Below are 21,071 nucleotides of genomic sequence, written 5' to 3'. Positions count from 1 at the left end.
ATGCAGCTCGTTGGCAAGCATATCTCAAAGGCCCACACCAAAGAACAAAGCAGACCTCTCCTTGCTCCTCATCAGCTGGGATCTCCAACCCCACTAGACCTTCAGTCCTCTCTGAAACCTGCTCTGAGAGGAATGAAGGTGTAGAATTAGGTGTGTCACAGCCAAGTGCTTCTGGGCACTCTGCTAGCAGTACACCCACGTCCAATTATAGCAGGCAAATGTCCCTGCCCCAGCTGCTGGACCGGCGAAAGAAGTTCACTCCCAGCCATCCACATGCCCAGCGGTTGAATGCTAGCTTGGCTAAATTGCTAGCACTTCAACTGCTGCCTTTCCAGTTGGTAGACTCGACCCCCTTCCGTGAGTTTGTACAATGTGCGGTTCCTCAGTGGCAGGTCCCCAAACGCCACTTTTTCTCACGGAAGGCGATTCCGGCTCTCTACCAGCATGTGGAAGGCAATGTCCTTGCCTCGCTGGACAGGGCGGTCAGCGGTAAGGTGCATATTACCACTGACTCATAGTGATGGCCGAACGGTTCGCCCGGCGGTCGTTTCGCGGCGAATTTCCGACTTTCGCCGTCCGCGGGTTCGAACGCCTTTTTCCGTCGTTCGCCCCGGCGGACTTACGTGTTTAATGTATACAAGAACTTTAACCTTTCGTGACACGTTTATCATGTGTTACAGGACAACCAATTGAGACATGACAGCTCATGGACACTTGGACATTCCCCCTAACCTATAAATACACCCGATCCGGTGGCCATTTTACATTCTTTCTTCTGTCACTGTAGGGAAAGGATCCTGTGTGGAGTAGGGACAGAGAAAACGCTAGCTATTTGGTACACAAAAGTTCTTTTCAGGACTGGTATAGGTGTTAGGTCAGCAGCCTGAGTTTCTTTTGTCAGTTTAGATAAAGGGACAGAGCGCTGTATGCTGCTATTTTAGGGACAGCTCAGCCAGATTAGTCTTTCTTCATCATCATCATCATCATCATCATTAGCTGTTACTATCAGGTCCACAAAAGAGCTGTTCCAGCTAATCGTTCCAGCCTACTCTTTTTTGCCAATTTGTATAGGGACAGGCAGGAAGCAGTGTGTCAGGCAGTGAGGATAATTTTAAAGACTTGCTGTTACTATTAGTTCCACAAAGGTTCTTTTCAGGACTGGTATCAGTGGTACGGTAATAGGCTTGTACACGTATAATATTCTTTCTTCCAAATATAGAAAGAATATTATACTTGACTGCTGCCCTTCTGCTGCAGTCTGCTAATCATTCACAACTCACTTGTTCCACAAAAGTTCTTATAAGGACTGGTAACTTGGTCTGTCTAGGGTGCTACGGTACATAGGCTTGGGTGCGGTACAGTCTGCTGTTCTGTAAGGACCGCTATCGGTCCACAATAGATAGGGTTGCCGTGCACTACTGCTGACCGCTGCCCTATACTGCAGCAGTCCTTCAGCGGTATAGGGACTGACGCACAGTCTGCTAAACACTAATACACAACCTGCTTGGTCCACAAAAGTTCTTATAAGGACTGGTAACTTGGTATAGGGTGCTACGGTACATAGGCCTGAGTGCGTTACAGTCTGCTGTTCTGTAAGGACCGCTATCGGTCCACAATACATAGGGTTGACGTGCACTACTGCTGACCGCTGCCCTATACTGCAGCAGTCCTTCAGCGGTATAGGGACTGACGCACAGTCTGCTAAACACTAACACACAACCTGCTTGGTCCACAAAAGTTCTTATAAGGACTGGTAACTTGGTATAGGGTGCTACGGTACATAGGCCTGAGTGCAGTACAGTCTGCTGTTCTGTAAGGACTGCTATCGGTCCACAATACATAGGGTTGCCGTGCACTACTGCTGACCGCTGCCCTATACTGCAGCAGTCCTTCAGCGGTATAGGGACTGACGCACAGTCTGCTAAACACTAATACACAACCTGCTTGGTCCACAAAAGTTCTTATAAGGACTGGTAACTTGGTATAGGGTGCTACGGTACATAGGCCTGAGTGCGTTACAGTCTGCTGTTCTGTAAGGACCGCTATCGGTCCACAATACATAGGGTTGCCGTGCACTACTGCTGACCGCTGCCCTATACTGCAGCAGTCCTTCATTGGTATAGGGACTGACGTACAGTCTGCTAATCACTAACACACAACCTGCTTGGTCCACAAAAGTTCTTATAAGGACTGGTAACTTGGTATAGGGTGCTACGGTACATAGGCCTGAGTGCGTTACAGTCTGCTGTTCTGTAAGGACCGCTATCGGTCCACAATAGATAGGGTTGCCGTGCACTACTGCTGACCGCTGCCCTATACTGCAGCAGTCCTTCAGCGGTATAGGGACTGACGCACAGTCTGCTAAACACTAATACACAACCTGCTTGGTCCACAAAAGTTCTTATAAGGACTGGTAACTTGGTATAGGGTGCTACGGTACATAGGCCTGAGTGCGTTACAGTCTGCTGTTCTGTAAGGACCGCTATCGGTCCACAATACATAGGGTTGACGTGCACTACTGCTGACCGCTGCCCTATACTGCAGCAGTCCTTCAGCGGTATAGGGACTGACGCACAGTCTGCTAAACACTAACACACAACCTGCTTGGTCCACAAAAGTTCTTATAAGGACTGGTAACTTGGTATAGGGTGCTACGGTACATAGGCCTGAGTGCAGTACAGTCTGCTGTTCTGTAAGGACTGCTATCGGTCCACAATACATAGGGTTGCCGTGCACTACTGCTGACCGCTGCCCTATACTGCAGCAGTCCTTCAGCGGTATAGGGACTGACGCACAGTCTGCTAAACACTAATACACAACCTGCTTGGTCCACAAAAGTTCTTATAAGGACTGGTAACTTGGTATAGGGTGCTACGGTACATAGGCCTGAGTGCGTTACAGTCTGCTGTTCTGTAAGGACCGCTATCGGTCCACAATACATAGGGTTGCCGTGCACTACTGCTGACCGCTGCCCTATACTGCAGCAGTCCTTCATTGGTATAGGGACTGACGTACAGTCTGCTAATCACTAACACACAACCTGCTTGGTCCACAAAAGTTCTTATAAGGACTGGTAACTTGGTATAGGGTGCTACGGTACATAGGCCTGAGTGCGTTACAGTCTGCTGTTCTGTAAGGACCGCTATCGGTCCACAATACATAGGGTTGCCGTGCACTACTGCTGACCGCTGCCCTATACTGCAGCAGTCCTTCATTGGTATAGGGACTGACGTACAGTCTGCTAATCACTAACACACAACCTGCTTGGTCCACAAAAGTTCTTATAAGGACTGGTAACTTGGTATAGGGTGCTACGGTACATAGGCCTGAGTGCGTTACAGTCTGCTGTTCTGTAAGGACCGCTATCGGTCCACAATACATAGGGTTGCCGTGCACTACTGCTGACCGCTGCCCTATACTGCAGCAGTCCTTCATTGGTATAGGGACTGACGTACAGTCTGCTAATCACTAACACACAACCTGCTTGGTCCACAAAAGTTCTTATAAGGACTGGTAACTTGGTATAGGGTGCTACGGTACATAGGCCTGAGTGCGTTACAGTCTGCTGTTCTGTAAGGACCGCTATCGGTCCACAATACATAGGGTTGCCGTGCACTACTGCTGACCGCTGCCCTATACTGCAGCAGTCCTTCATTGGTATAGGGACTGACGTACAGTCTGCTAATCACTAACACACAACCTGCTTGGTCCACAAAAGTTCTTATAAGGACTGGTAACTTGGTATAGGGTGCTACGGTACATAGGCCTGAGTGCGTTACAGTCTGCTGTTCTGTAAGGACCGCTATCGGTCCACAATACATAGGGTTGCCGTGCACTACTGCTGACCGCTGCCCTATACTGCAGCAGTCCTTCATTGGTATAGGGACTGACGTACAGTCTGCTAATCACTAACACACAACCTGCTTGGTCCACAAAAGTTCTTATAAGGACTGGTAACTTGGTATAGGGTGCTACGGTACATAGGCCTGAGTGCGTTACAGTCTGCTGTTCTGTAAGGACCGCTATCGGTCCACAATACATAGGGTTGCCGTGCACTACTGCTGACCGCTGCCCTATACTGCAGCAGTCCTTCATTGGTATAGGGACTGACGTACAGTCTGCTAATCACTAACACACAACCTGCTTGGTCCACAAAAGTTTTTATAAGGACTGGTAACTTGGTATAGGGTGCTACGGTACATAGGCCTGAGTGCAGTACAGTCTGCTGTTCTGTAAGGACCGCTATCGGTCCACAATACATAGGGTTGACGTGCACTACTGCTGACCGCTGCCCTATACTGCAGCAGTCCTTCATTGGTATAGGGACTGACGTACAGTCTGCTAATCACTAACACACAACCTGCTTGGTCCACAAAAGTTTTTATAAGGACTGGTAACTTGGTATAGGGTGCTACGGTACATAGGCCTGAGTGCAGTACAGTCTGCTGTTCTGTAAGGACCGCTATCGGTCCACAATACATAGGGTTGACGTGCACTACTGCTGACCGCTGCCCTATACTGCAGCAGTCCTTCATTGGTATAGGGACTGACGTACAGTCTGCTAATCACTAACACACAACCTGCTTGGTCCACAAAAGTTCTTATAAGGACTGGTAACTTGGTATAGGGTGCTACGGTACATAGGCCTGAGTGCAGTACAGTCTGCTGTTCTGTAAGGACCGCTATCGGTCCACAATACATAGGGTTGACGTGCACTACTGCTGACCGCTGCCCTATACTGCAGCAGTCCTTCAGCGGTATAGGGACTAAGAGTTTTGTCACAGGGTGATTTAAAAAATGACAGGCAGAGGAAGAGGCAGGCCCTTCCGCAGGGGTGGTAGGGGTAGGGCAGGAGCAACAGCCTTGAGCCAAAGTGGGAAGTTGCAGAAGGTGCGTTCAATTACTTTAAAGGACGCACCAGACTTGGTTGAGTGGCTCACTCAGCCTTATTCTTCTGCACCCTCCTCATCCTCTCGATCTGCACCCTCTTCTTCACTCTCTGCTATGTGCACCCCCAAAGACACTACCACCAACAACACCACCACCACCACATACCTTCCGCTTGAGTGCAAATGGGGGCCTTCATGCTCCAGTGTTTTAATAGGGACCCCCGTATAAAAAGCATGAGGGTCAAGGACCAGTACTGGGTGGCAACGTACTTAGATCCCCGGTACAAACACAAAATGGCGGAAATGTTACCGCCGTCGCAGAGGGCTGTCAGAATGCAGCACTTCCAGGCCTTGCTTCGAGAAATGCTGCATTCTGCTTTTGCGTGCGCTGGCAGAGGAGCAATTCCCACTCCCAGAGAAGGATTTGCGGGTACCAATCCAACAGCGCCTGCAAGAAGAGGCCGGTTTGAAGATGTGTTGGTGACTTCGGATATGAGGTCATTCTTTCAGCCGACCCATCGACAGGTGTCATCCGGATCCAGCATCAGGGAACGCCTAGACCGTCAGGTGTCCGACTACATTGGGTTAACGGCCGATGTGGACGCTCTGAGGAGTGATGAACCCCTAGACTACTGGGTGGGCAGGCTTGACCTCTGGCCAGAGCTTGCCCAATTTGCAATCGAACTGTTGGCTTGCCCCTCATCCAGTGTCCTGTCCGAAAGGACGTTCAGCGCAGCAGGGGGGATTGTGACCGATAAGCGTACTCGCCTAGCTCACGACAGTGTTAACTACCTCACATTTCTAAAAATGAATGAGGCATGGATCTCGGAGGAATTCAACACATGTGATCAGTAGACCATGTATATGTCTATAAACAATTTTTGGAATCAAGCACACAGACCTTCTTAATTCATTTGGCTCACTTCCCTGACCCAAAAAAGCACACCGTACTATATGCCCCTACCCTCCTCTTTGAAGAGGTTGAGCGGTGTCATATTTCTACTGGGGCTGCTTATTATGAGGGGTTCCCACCATCCCTGTGCTGTGCTGACTTCCTCCTGGGTGTTCTTATTATGAGGGGCTCCCACCATCCCTGTGCTGTGCTGACTTCCTCCTGGGGGTTCTTATTATGAGGGGCTCCCACCATCCCTGTGCTGTGCTGACTTCCTCCTGGGGGTTCTTATTATGAGGGGATCACACCATCCCTGTGCTGTGCTGACTTCCTCCTGGGGCTGCTTACGGTGCTGCTGTCAGCGCTGTATGTCACGGAGCTGCTGTCAGCGCTGTATGTCACGGAGCTGCTGTCAGCGCTGTATGTCACGGAGCTGCTGTCAGCGCTGTATGTCACGGAGCTGCTGTCAGCGCTGTATGTCACGGAGCTGCTGTCAGCGCTGTATGTCACGGAGCTGCTGTCAGCGCTGTATGTCACGGAGCTGCTGTCAGCGCTGTATGTCACGGAGCTGCTGTCAGCGCTGTATGTCACGGTGCTGCTGTCAGCGCTGTATGTCACGGAGCTGCTGTCAGCGCTGTATGTCACGGAGCTGCTGTCAGTGCTGTATGTCACGGAGCTGCTGTCAGCGCTGTATGTCACGGAGCTGCTGTCAGCGCTGTATGTCACGGAGCTGCTGTCAGCGCTGTATGTCACGGTGCTGCTGTCAGCGCTGTATGTCACGGAGCTGCTGTCAGCGCTGTATGTCACGGAGCTGCTGTCAGTGCTGTATGTCACGGAGCTGCTGTCAGCGCTGTATGTCACGGAGCTGCTGTCAGCGCTGTATGTCACGGAGCTGCTGTCAGCGCTGTATGTCACGGTGCTGCTGTCAGCGCTGTATGTCACGGAGCTGCTGTCAGCGCTGTATGTCACGGAGCTGCTGTCAGCGCTGTATGTCACGGAGCTGCTGTCAGCGCTGTATGTCACGGAGCTGCTGTCAGCGCTGTATGTCACGGAGCTGCTGTCAGCGCTGTATGTCACGGTGCTGATGTCAGTGCTCTGTATTACGGTGCTGCTGTCAGTGCTCTGTATCTCCTGCACCCTCTTGTTTGCCTACCCTGGTCCCTGACCTTCCCTCTCCTCCATTGCCTTCATTAGCTCCATAGTCCTGAATTGTCAGAACAATTTCCCAAATAAAAAAAAAATGCTTGTAGTTATCGATCCCAAATTCACCTCATACATGTATTATGCTATTGTCCAGGTGGTGGGACTGCGTGCTACCCCCTAATAATTACCCCGTGGCCGCAAATTCGACCTAAAGGTTTGCGAAATTCGCCTCCCATTGAAGTCAATGGAGCCCGCGGCGAACGGTCGTTTTCGCGAACGTTTGTGCCCGTTCGCGTTTCGCGTTCGCGAAACGTCCCGTCGGAAGTTCGTCCATCACTACTGACTCATGGTCCAGCAGGCATGGACAGGGACGTTACCTGTCTTTCACGGCCCATTGGGTCACTCTTCTGGCAGCTGGGAAGGATGCAGGACAAGGTGCAGTAGTGTTGGAGGTTGTTCTGCCACCACGCCTCCAAAATGCTACTATTGGTTGTGACACACCTCTCTCCTCCACCCCCTCCTCTTCTTCTTCCTCCATGGCCTCTTCCAGTGGTCTGTCCTCAGAACCAGCGGTGCACCGTAGGCGTTCCAGGGGCTACGCAAGTACACAGGCAAAACTATGCCATGCCGTGCTTGCGCTGGTTTGTTTGGGGGACAGGAGCCACACTGGGGCGGATGTTTTGTCAGCTCTGCAGGGGCAGGCCGAGAGGTGGTTGACGCCACGCCAGCTTAAGCCAGGAATAGTGGTTTGCGACAATGGCACCAACCTCCTCTCCGCCCTCCAACAGGGACAGCTGACCCATGTGCCCTGTATAGCTCACGTCCTTAACCTGGTGGTGCAGCGGTTCTTGGGCAGGTACCTGGGCTTACAGGATGTCCTGAAGCAGGCCAGGAAAGTCTGTGTGCATTTCCGCCGATCATTTAATGCCTGTGCTCGGCTGGCTGAGCTCCAAAAGGAGTTGAACCTGCCCAAGAACTGCCTTATATGTGACATGCCCACCAGGTGGAACTCAACGTTGGCCATGCTGCAGTGGCTGCACACGCAGCAGAGGGCCATCAATGAGTACCTGTGTGACTACGGCACAAGGACAGGGTCAGGGGAGCTCGGTTTTTTCTCACCACGCCAGTGGGGCATGATCAGGGATGCATGCACTGTCCTGTCACCATTTGAGGAGGCCACAAGGATGGTGAGCAGTGACAGTGCATGCATCAGTGACACTGTACCTCTTGTCCACCTCTTGGAGCATACGCTACATGGAATAATGGACAGGGCACTTGAGGCAGAACAGAGGCAGGAAGAGGAGGACTTCCTTGCCTCTCAAGGCCCCCTTTATCCAGACAGTGTTCCTGCTGTGCCACCCATCACACAGGAAGAGGATGAGGAGGAGGAAGAGGAGGAGGAGGATGATTGTGTCAGCATGGAGGTGGAGGCTGGCACTCAGCATCAGCAGCAGCAGCAGTCTTGTAGGGATGATTTACAGTCCCAAGAAACCCGTGGACTTGTAAGTGGCTGAGAGGAGGTAGCTGCGGATCATGTTGTCCTTAGTGACCCAGAGGACTCCGGACCGAATGCCTCAGCTAACCTACGCTGCATGGCCTCCCTGATCCTGCAAAGCCTGCGGAAGGATCCTCATATTCTTCGGATCAAGGAGAGGGACCATTACTGGCTGGCCACTCTCCTTGATCCACGGTACAAGGGTACGGTTGCCGACCTTATCTTGCCATCGCAGAGGGAGCAGAGGATGAGACATCTCCGGGAGACCTTGCAGAAAGGTCTGTGCAACGCGTTCCCAGAGACTGGGAGGTTACAAACTCCTGGTCCTGGACAACGTGTTGCTGACTGATGCTTTCAGGCAATTTTTTATTTCGCAGCCCCAAGGTATGATCAGTTCCAGCAACCATCTGATTTACAGGAATACCTAGGGGCAAAGTCAGACTTGGACACCTTTCCCACCAAAAAATCCTCTGGCTTACTGGGTCTTGAGGATGGATCACTGGCCAGAGCTTGCACAGTATGCAATTAAGCTACTGGCCTGTCCTGCATCCAGCGTTATTTCGGAACGCACCTTCAGTGCTGCTGGTGGCTTTGTTACCGATCACAGGGTGCGCCTGTCCACCGAATCAGTTGATCGACTGACCTTCATCAAGATGAATCAGTCTTGGATAACCCACAGCTACCAAGCACCTGAAGCTGATGTAACCGAATAATTTTTTTTTAAATATCACATCCCTTCAAGACTGCCTATGCTGATGCTGAGTGACTGTCCTGTTATGTTGATTGTCTATCCTATTCCTCCTCCGCTGATATGTTGGAAGAACATTTCTGGTTCTGGGTGATGCCATCAGCCCAATTTTTCTGCCCCTGTTTAACAGGGGTGTTTAATTAAAATTTTTGATGCAATGCTTTGCAGCAGGGCTAATTCTTGCAATGAAACTAGAGTATATGGGAGAGGTTGCAGTGTCGTGACACCAGCACCAGTGCCTAAGGCCCAACTTTTCAGCCCCTGTTTAACAGGGGCGTTTAATTACAATTTTTGATGCAATGCTTTGCAGCAGGGCTAATTCCTGCAATAAAACTAGAGCATATAGGAGAGATTGCAGTGTCGTGGCACCAGCACCAGTGCCTAAGGCCCAATTTTTCTGCCCCTGTTTAACAGGGGCGTTTAATTACAATTTTTGATGCAATGCTTTGCAGCAGGGCTAATTCCTGCAATAAAACTAGAGTATATGGGAGAGGTTGCAGTGTCGTGGCACCAGCACCAGTGCCTAAGGCCCAATTTTTCTGCCCCTGTTTAACAGGGACATGTAATTACAATTCTTGATATAATATTTCACAGGAGGGCCTGTTCCTGTGCCCACCCAGAGTAACTGTGAGGACTTATAGTGTTGTGGCACCAGCACCACAACCACCAAAGGTCAATTTTTCTACCACTGTTCAACAATGGCATGTAATTACAATTCTTGATATAATCATTCACAGCAGGGCGCTCCAGCGCCCACCAAGAGTCACTTTGAGGGCTTACAATGTTGTGGCAAAACCAACACCTTGTTCCGCCATTTCTGTAGAGCATATAGGGCAGGCCCCTACTTTCAAACATCCAACTTACAAACATCTCCTACTTGCAAACGGAAGGAGACAACAGCAAGTGAGATGAAAAAAGACGGATGGCAAAACAAATTATACAGGGGTGACAACCCTTCCCTATGTTTTCCAAAAAGCTTAAAAATAGTTTTTTTGACTGGAGCTACACTTTAAAAATGTTCCAGTTGAAAATTACAAACAGATTCAACTTAACACAACAAACCTACATAGTCCCTGTCTTGTTTGCACCGCCTGTATACTGCTGTTCTGAGTATATAGGGCCTGGGGGCCACACACATTTCCTTTTTTTAATATGGGTACGGGGTTCCCCTTAATATGCGTACAAGACCCAAAGGGGCTGGTAATAGGCAGGGAGGGCTACCCATGCCATTTTTCTCAATGATTTTCAGCCATATTGCAGGAACCAGATATAACATTAAAACCGCAAGCAGTTTTAAATGATGTTATTTCCGTTTAATGTCATTTTGTGCAGGGACTGTTCTAAACACGGGAAACGCGTGGCACTTCACAGGCATACAACAGACACCCCCCAGGCACGATATTTAAAGGAATATTTCACTTTTTTTTTACTTTAATCGTCATTAAAATCAGTGCTCCCGCCAAAACAGCCATTTTTAAAAACATTTTAGGCATTAACCCATGTCCCCTGGGGCAGGACCCAGGTCCCCAAACCCTTTTTAGGACAGTATCTTGCATATTATCCGTCCAAATTAGCACTTTTAATTTCGAACGTTCGAGTCCCATAGACTTCAATGGGGTTCTAAAGTTCGTACAAATTTGGGGTCCGTTCGAAAGTCCTGATGCGAACCGTACCGGGGGTGTTTGGCTCATCCCTATTCAGAACATACAACACACACTTAGGTAGTTCAAAACGTAGCCAAATGGGCTGACAAATAGAAGTACCAACTAGATAATGATGCTGAAACCAGGAAAAAGAAAAAAAAAATTGTCTATGGAGGCTGTGATATTCTTTGTTCTGAAAGCCATGAAACCCATTTATTGAATCCGAGGGATAAAAACACAAAATTTTAGAAATAAACATTAAATGTTTCCTCCTAGACACAAAATAAATCAATGGTTATATACCTGTAACCAAACATTAGCATATGAAACAACTATACATTACATTAACAGCGCACTTTTTTCTTTTTTTTTTTTTTTTTTTTATTATTGAGCTCAACTTATTATTAATATTTATTACCGTATTCATCGGCATATAACACGCACTTTTTTCCCCTTAAAGTCAGGGGAAATCATGGGTGCGTGATATACGCCGACCCCCCCGCCGATCTGCGCTGTCTGTGGAGCGCCGCCGACATTTACCGAGCTGAGCTGAGTGTACTATGTACTCGGCTCCGCTCTCAGTCACGCCCAGTCCCGCCTCCTAGCCTTTACGTCCAGCCATTGGCCCGGTGTTGTGTCCATCACAGGAGCCAGGACAAGGGACGGGACGGGGGCGTTACTGCGAGCAGAGCCGAGTAGCCGAGTACCCTTGGCTCGGCTCGGTCTATGTCGGCGGCGGGAGGAGCTGAAAATCTCGATGGCGGCGGCGGGAGGAGCCAAAGATCTCAACGGCGGCGGCGGGAGGAGCCAAAGATCTCAGCGGCGGCGGCGGGAGGAGCCGAAGATCTCGACAGTGGCGGCGGGAGGAGCCGAAGATCTCGGCAACGGCAGCGGCGGTAAATTTAAAACTAACCATGCTGCAATTTTGGGAAAGGCTGCAGGGGGACAGTGTAGGGCTGCAAGGGGACAGTGTAGGACTGCAGGGGGACAGTGGAAGGCTACATTGATGGGCAATTAAAATGTAAGGTTTTACCCTAAACTTGCCTCCTAAAAGTTTTTTTCCTCAAACTTCCCTCCTAAACTTTGGATGTGGATTTTTGTTTTATGCTATACCAATAATTCCCCAAAAATAAAAAAATGAATGTATTCACCATGGTGAGAAAAAAATTAGCAACCCGTAATAAATCTTTTAGTGGTACCATTTATCTAGAAATCATTAATACCTTACCACCAACCTCTCACAGAACGGACTCTCTGGAAAACAAACACATAGATAATTATCTTGGCTCGGGTAATTTGCATGTCAATACAGTTCGCTTTACACTCACATATCTGGTGAGAAAGAGGGGGGTCATTTGGAAACCATATATTTCATATTCCACACACACACACACTCACAATTAGCTAGGTCAAAGATGACCTCTAGACATCACACATATCAGCATGTCTTCTATAATAACTTGTGCTTCTTCTTAAACCCATAACCTCTTTTTGGTAAGGTTGAAATTCTTTCAGAAATCCATCCCATTTCATTAGCCCCTTCTCCGCCTGTATGGATACCTTCTCAGGATTTTGGAATGGGACCCCTGACCCAGGTGGTCCATACTTCTTATGCCTCGTACACACGACCAGACTTTTTGACAGCAAAGGTCCGACGGAATGAGTCCGTCGGACGATTCGATCTTGTATGGGCTCCATCGGACCTTTGCTTGCCAAAAATCCGGCGGACTTTAGAAATAGAACATGTTTTAAATTTTTCCACCGGAACTCTGCCAGACCAAGAAATCCGTTCGTGTGTATGCTAGTCCGATGGATAAAAACCGACGCTAGGGCAGCTATTGGCTACTGGCTATGAACTTCCTTATTCTAGTCCGGTCGTACGTCATCACGTTAGAATCCATCGGACTTTGGTGTGATTGTGTGTGACCAAGTCCGTTCATTCGGAAAGTCCGTCGGAACTCCATCGGAAAGACCGCCAGACCTAGTCCCTCGAAAAGTCCGGTCACATGTACGTGGCATTACACCTAGGCCATGTGGCGAAGTATGCAGAGTACACTTTAAAATCTCCTCTTGTGGTCCTATAGGGATTATGTTTACTGACTTTTTCACTGGAACTGGATAGACAGAACCTCGCAATGTGACCAAACACCCCACATAAGCAACATTTTATCTCATTTAACTTGGTACAACATCTCCTAACAAATGGCTTTGTTTTAGATGACTGAGAGTGTTCGATGGCTACAACTGGCTTAATATCTGGCTGTTTACAAGATATAGGGGCAACTTTTAAAGAACTCTTACCTTCCAGGAATTTATTCTTGATGCATACCTTGGGTGTGGAGGATGTCCCCCTGAGTTCAGACATACCCAAATCAGTTACTCTGTTATCTCCTCTATCCGAAAACTGAGCAAATGGCTCCTGACAGCCGACAGATAATGGTTTTATTTCACCTTCTGCATCCTTCAGTCTTTTTCCCAACTGATGAACGTCTTCCTGCAAAATGTTACCTTTGGTTATTCCCAGCACTTCTTTTAGGGAGGTAATTTGCACTTTAAAATGTTTATACTGTTTTGCTAACCACCCTGCTGCAAAGATTAGCAGCGTTTTTCCCGTGCACTTACTACAGCTTCTTTCAGTGAAATTTAATTTCACATTCTCTCCCGTCAGCGGGAAAGAAAGTGTCCCTTCTGCCTGGAGACTTTCCTCCCTTAATGCCAGCATGGCCATTTCCTCTCCATGTTGTGATGGTCTACTGTGTCTTAAAGCTTTACACTGCCTCTTAAAGTGTCCGTGTCTGTGGCAGGCAAAGCAAACCGGTTTCCCTTTTGGTTTTTGACCGAGATCTGCACTGTTCAACTGATCAGTGACAACGCAGATCCTTTTTTTTTATTATTCCATAATAATTTTATTACATTTTTTAGGAAAGTATACAATCCTCGTATAAACGTTATACATGCGAGCTGGAGAGGACTATACAAATAGTTTCTAAACTAAACAGAATGAACAGAAATGGACATAAGTATTTGTAAATTGGAACTAGTAACGCAGATCCTTTGAGGTTTCTGTGACTCCCAATCTGCTATATTTTTTTTCAATAGCAGTTGCAAGTGATGACAAAGAGGAGAGGGGCTTATCTCTCCAGTCTGGATTTGCAGTCATCAATTTTTCTCTGATGTTTCCTCTCAACCCGGTAATGAAGCTATGTATCAATACGGGTGATAGAGCACTGTTAGTAATGTCCTCACCAGCTGTTTCCACAGCTTGTATAAAGTGATTGTAGTATGTCGTACAATCTTCCTGTGGACCTTGGATCACTCCTGACAAGAATGGGGAGGATAGACTGTTTTAATCAACTACACCAATTGCTTAGTGAGTATATCTCCTAGATGGCTGGAGTCAACGTACAGGGTCTGTGGAATATAAGTTTTGCTGAGGATTATATCCAAGTCCCCATCTCCACAGACCCTTTTCCTTATTTGAAGCATATCACCCCAGTTTGCAATGTAGCTTGCCTTGATGTCCAGCAGCTCTATGGCAAATTTAATGGGATCTGTCCTTGGATGGGGATAACACTCAGAATCCCTTCATCTCAGAGGGACTCCACGGCACATGATGTGTCATCTTTCTAGTGGAGCTCCCACTGTTATCATAAACCACCTGTTCTCTTACAGAATAGACAGATATGTCATCTGGCAAAGATATCAGTTGTGGATTGGTCTTTTGGGATTCTGTCACAGATTCCCAATAAGACTGGAGAAGATTGTTGCTGCCAGGTGGGGGCAATTTATTCAACAGCAAAGTGCCCTGAAGGGTTGACATGTGCGATTCGTTTTGTATGAATCTCAAATTCGTACGAATTTCCCAAAAATTTGTACGTTCGGGAGGATCCGAAATACGAATTGCCGCGCGTCTGAATTCTGTACGCAATACAAATTTTTGTTTACGAATTTCGGATTTCGGATCAGTTGTCGTCACATCAACGACTCAGTCATTATGCTTATTATGAGGGGCTCCCACCATCCCTGTGCTATGCTGCCTTCCTCCTGGGGCTGTACCTCTGCTGTGCTCATTATGAGGGGGCTCCCACCATCCCTGTGCTGACTTCCTCCTGGGGCTGCTAATTATAAGGGGCTCCCACCATCCCTGTGCTATGCTGACTTCCTCCTGGGGCTGCTTATTATGAGGGGCTCCCACCATCCCTGTGCTGTGCTGACTTCCTCCTGGGGCTGTACCTCTGCTGTGCATATTATGAGGTGCTCCCACCATCCCTGTGCTATGCTGACTTCCTCCTGGGGCTGCTTATTATGAGGGGCTCCCACCATCCCTGTGCTGTGCTGACTTCCTCCTGGGGCTGTACCTCTGCTGCGCATATTATGAGGGGTTCCCACCATCCCTGTGCTGTGCTGACTTCCTCCTGGGGCTGTACCTCTGCTGTACATATTATGAGGGGCTCCCACCATCCCTGTGCTATGCTGACTTCCTCCTGGGGCTGCTTATTATGAGGGGCTCCCACCATCCCTGTGCTATGCTGACTTCCTCCTGGGGCTGTACCTCTGCTGTGCATATTATGAGGGGCTCCCACCATCCCTGTGCTGTGCTGACTTCCTCCTGGGGCTGCTTATTATGAGGGGCTCCCACCATCCCTGTGCTATGCTGACTTCCTCCTGGGGCTGCTTATTATGAGGGGCTCCCACCATCCCTGTGCTGTGCTGATTTCTTCCGGGTGCTGTACCTCTGCTGTGCTCATTATGAGGGGTTTCCACCATTCCTGGCGCAAACTGGACCAACAGTGCATGGCAGACAATCCGCTTCTCTCTTTCTCATCTAATGAAAATTCGTATTTCGGATAGGAAATTCTTCAACGGAATTTCGTATTTCGAATAAAAACCAAACTTCCATCAGCATCGACTGTCATATTGAGGTATATTTTTGCCTTTAAATTCATCGTAACAAACGTTGTTCATACAAATTAACGGACCTAACAGTAATTCGTATTTCGTACGAAACGAAACAGAATTTCGGACACGAAATACGAAGTACGAATTAATTTTAATACGAACCGTAACAGAACAGACCTAAACTAATTTATTGACGGCGCCCATGTCTACTGAAGGGTGGCATTAACAGTCCCATGGTACATAGGTGTGCCCACGTTGGGTGATATGCTTTCTACATTAGAGTGACACCACACAGGTCCTTGCTCTGGGGAGCTAGTTACTTGGGGGTGTAAAGGTACATAGGCCATGTACTCTGTAGCAGAACTGCCAGTATTGCTTACAGCAGTGGAATTGCTAGTTGACTACCGTCTAGGTGAGAATGCTGGCTCGCAGGCAGTAAATGGGGATTACTATATTCGGGAGGTTCTTCCGTCCGAGGGGAAAAAAGTATACCTTTTGATGGTATATAGTCTCCGGAACTGGGGAGATCTTTCTCCCTTGATTCCAACATTCCCTTTCCCTGGATTGCTGCACCTGGCTTGCTGGGATGTAGCTCTAGTAGCTGTCCCTGCTTGTCCCTACTTCTCAGCATTTGGTGTGTTTTCTCCTTAAAAATATTCACATATTCTGCCATCCATGCACTCCACGCATTTCTTTTGTGCGTTTGTGTCATCTTTCCGCAGTGATTGTACCACAGGGCTCTTAAAACTATCTCTTTTAGAATACTTTTTCCCAGTTCAGCGATCCCAATCTTGATTTCACAACCCAAGACCCATATTTACTATAGACCTTGAACTGACTCCCCAACCTCTTTACAGGTTGCCTTAACTTCAGAGGTAGCTACTCTCTGGCCAAGAATTGGGTAGACAGGTCCTGCCACTGTCAATGTTGCTGCTTTTTTTTCACTACTTGCCAGAACATCCCTGTACTTGCTATAGTCCTTCAAAAAATAGCCTGGAGATTTCCCAAACTAAATAATAGTTTAATCCCCTCTGTGGACTTTTCTGAAGTATTCAGAATAAAAGAAATGCTTAACAAAAGGTTTTTACTTCTGTTATCTCAAGAATGTTTAGCACAAACTTGGACCCTATGCGTGTTTGTAGTACAGGAGGTTGTTAACGGATGCACACCTAATTGTAATATGATTTATAGCAGTTACAACATAGCCCATGTTTACAGATCTAATTACAAAGCTTACAATCCCCAGTTAGTAGTTTACACTGAAAGATAGATTCATACACATCAAGATCATTTAGCGTGACCTAGGCCCACAGGTGCATTTCAATCTAAAAGATTGGGAAGAGTCTTGACCTAGACTCATGCAAGAGTCAACCAGAAGCGCTTGTTGGCAGAAAGACACAGATCTTAATTCTTTTCACTGCCTTCGAGCGTCCAATCAGAGCCCATATCATTCACTCTGACACCCTCCTGCAATTTTGGTGCAACCAAGCAGGATGTCTTCTCATACACTCTCAGTACAATTTATTTCACTTATACTGTTCATATCAGTCTCATCAAAGTATCAGTACAGACAAAAGGTTATATATCTATAAACAATGTTCAAAGAAGCTTGCTAGTTTGGGTGTGAAGACAGGGGAGGCAGACATACAAACAAGGACATAAAAATGCTTACCATTTTTGGAGTTTGTCTTGTCCTCCACATACAAAATCACTCAGACGTCAAACTTCCTCACACGGGGCACCATATTTGTAGGCAAAATTTATATCTCACTTAAATGATTAACAATACAAAAAATAAACAATTATACCTTTGTCTCTATAAGAATAAAACCCAAACAATAACAGGGCGAAAATATAAACAATTACATTTATCTATACAGAAAAGAAACGTTAGAATAATTAGAACTTATCATATATCTCAAGTGATGTTACAGGTACAGTGTTGCTTAGGCTGCAAAGATAATTTAGGCCATATGGTTACAATGAACATACACTATCAATATGGCTATCAATATTTCAAGACAAGTCCTAGGAAAGAAAAAGGTTAGAGAAAGATAATTAAAGAGAGATACAAGTATACTTTACATAGAAAAAATATATGGTTGGGACTTTAAATGAAGCATGGGGACATGCCTCCATCCCGGGTACTTGAGAGAAGAAAAAGGGGTGCAATGGGACTTTAAATGAGGCAGTTGACAGATTGTGGTGAAAATAAAAGATCAAATGTATTGCATATGAGTAATACTAGTATATATAACATTTAAAAGGTTGCATGCGCGTATAGCATGACATAACCTACATCAATGCATGTTTATAGAACATGTAAAAGCTTGCATGGATGTGTAACATGACATAACCTACATCAATACATGTTTATAAAAACACATTCAACATGATATCTAAACACTAAATGTCATGAGGGGATTTCACATATGAACTGGGAGGTACATAACGACACAGTGTGAAAAATGTAAGTATAAATTAATATAATACGTAGTTAAAATGAATCTGAGTATAATCCTATTCAAGCAAAATGGCTGCATCCATGGTGCCCAACGCGTTTCTGTGAATACACTTATTCAAGGGTGGATGCTATAGGATGTCTAAAAAACAAAATATATAATAATGTCAAAAAAGTTTTCTTTGACTAAATGCAACTAGAACGGACAACTGTCAATTCTGTGTACTTACAATGTGTACCAAGCTGTGGTGTAAGGTGGAGACTGGACCAAAAGAGATGTCCCTCCCCGGAGCTGAGGCGGCAGAGAGTCCAACACAAGACAGGCGCATACCGGCACCTTCCCCATAGCACAAAACATCACCTCCACAGTATTGCCAATGGTTAATCAAGGTGGTAGATAAATATCTAAGAGGGGTAAATAGATCCATTACGATAGACCAGTGCTATTGGTAATAGGAGTAAAGGAAGTAAAGGACTTAGTAATAAAATAACAGGGTATTACCTTTAGTGTGCTTGAGACAAGAGGCTTTTCAAAACTATGGCGTCTTCATATATGTGGAGATGAGGATTGCGCCTGCGGTGATTCCCTATATGCGCCACGTCCGTGCCGGCGATTACCGCCTACATCACGTAAGGCCGACAATACATGAGGCGTGGCTACAGGCCGGGCGGTGAAAGACCGCCCATGACTGACATCACCACATCCAGCTCAGTGCCTCTCATCAAATAGCTTGGGGTGTCTAATTTCCAAAACAGGGTCATTGGGGGGGGGGGGGTTATGCTATCTTGGAATTTTATGGCCTTCAAAACTGTGATAGGTAGTGTGGAGTGAAATCACAAATTTATACCCTTAGAAATCCTGAAGGCAGTGATTGGTTTTTGGGGTCCTGTACGAAGCTAGGCTCCCAAAAAGTCCCACACATGAGGTATCCCCGTACTCAGGAGAAGCAGCAGAATGTATTTTGGGGTGTAATTCCACATATAACCATGGCATGTGTGAGCAATATATCTTTTAGTGGCAACTTTGTTTATTTTTTTCATTATTCACTAACACTTTTTTCACTGTGACAAAAAAATAAAATATTCAATGGGCTCAACATGCCTCTCAGCAATTTCCTTGGGGTGTCTACTTTCCAAAATGGGGTTATTTGGGGGGGTTGCACTGCCCTGCTATTTTAGCACCTCAAGAAATGAGATAGGCAGTCATAAACTAAAACCTGCGTAAATTCCAGAAAATGTACCCTAGTTTGTAAACGCTATAACTTTTGTGCAAACCAATAAATATATGATTGACAATTTTTTTTTACCAAAGACATGTGTTTGAATACATTTTGGCCTCAATGTATGACTAAAATTTTGTTTATTAAATTTTTTTTCTAACAAAAAGTAGAAAATATAATTTTCTTTTCAAAATTTTTGGTCATTGAGCAGCCAAATCCTCTGGGGCTGAAGTGGTTAATGTCGGAAATTGTTTGTTTATATTCTGCGGTCAGTGTCCAGCTAGCAGCAGATGAGTTATGGTTGTAAAGGACACCGTGGCCAGCTTGCAGGCCCCTTACTTAACAACCATCTATTCTTTACACAGAATTCAGGTCAGTCGATCAATTTTCAACCAATTTGAATAGTAATCGTTCCAAAAATTTGGAATTTGTGTGAAAATTTATAAATTAAACTAAACTAATTCCAAAAGCGAATAACTGTCATGGTCATCTCCCGGTAATCCAGTGGCATATGGGAGACCTGCCCGCAGAATCCCCATGTTAAGAACTAACCGGTATCCATGGGCGCGCGTTGGCGCAAACATACACACACAGGTGCGCTATGACACGAACGGGCGCACGTGGGTGCTTGATGATACGAACGGGCGCACGCGGTTGCGCGCGGTCACGAACGGGCGCACGGTTACACGCGGGTGCGCGCAGACACGCCGTGCGACCATTTTTGGCACCTAAAGGGCTACATAAAGGAATCTGTCACTGTGCATCCTGGATAGACAGAACCGGATAGACAGAACCTCGCAATGTGACCAAACACCCCACATAAGCAACATTTTATCTCATTTAACTTGGTACAACATCTCCTAACAAATGGCTTTGTTTTAGATGACTGAGAGTGTTCGATGGCTACAACTGGCTTAATATCTGGCTGTTTACAAGATATAGGGGCAACTTTTAAAGAACTCTTACCTTCCAGGAATTTATTCTTGATGCATACCTTGGGTGTGGAGGATGTCCCCCTGAGTTCAGACATACCCAAATCAGTTACTCTGTTATCTCCTCTATCCGAAAACTGAGCAAATGGCTCCTGACAGCCGACAGATAATGGTTTTATTTCACCTTCTGCATCCTTCAGTCTTTTTCCCAACTGATGAACGTCTTCCTGCAAAATGTTACCTTTGGTTATTCCCAGCACTTCTTTTAGGGAGGTAATTTGCACTTTAAAATGTTTATACTGTTTTGCTAACCACCCTGCTGCAAAGATTAGCAGCGTTTTTCCCGTGCACTTACTACAGCTTCTTTCAGTGAAATTTAATTTCACATTCTCTCCCGTCAGCGGGAAAGAAAGTGTCCCTTCTGCCTGGAGACTTTCCTCCCTTAATGCCAGCATGGCCATTTCCTCTCCATGTTGTGATGGTCTACTGTGTCTTAAAGCTTTACACTGCCTCTTAAAGTGTCCGTGTCTGTGGCAGGCAAAGCAAACCGGTTTCCCTTTTGGTTTTTGACCGAGATCTGCACTGTTCAACTGATCAGTGACAACGCAGATCCTTTTTTTTTATTATTCCATAATAATTTTATTACATTTTTTAGGAAAGTATACAATCCTCGTATAAACGTTATACATGCGAGCTGGAGAGGACTATACAAATAGTTTCTAAACTAAACAGAATGAACAGAAATGGAC

Source organism: Lithobates pipiens, unplaced genomic scaffold, assembly GCF_037356315.1.
Source record: "Lithobates pipiens isolate NorthernLeopardFrog02 unplaced genomic scaffold, aLitPip1_a1.2 Scaffold_8, whole genome shotgun sequence".
Taxonomy (NCBI): domain Eukaryota; kingdom Metazoa; phylum Chordata; class Amphibia; order Anura; family Ranidae; genus Lithobates; species Lithobates pipiens.
Note: the sequence above shows the minus strand (reverse complement) of the source record.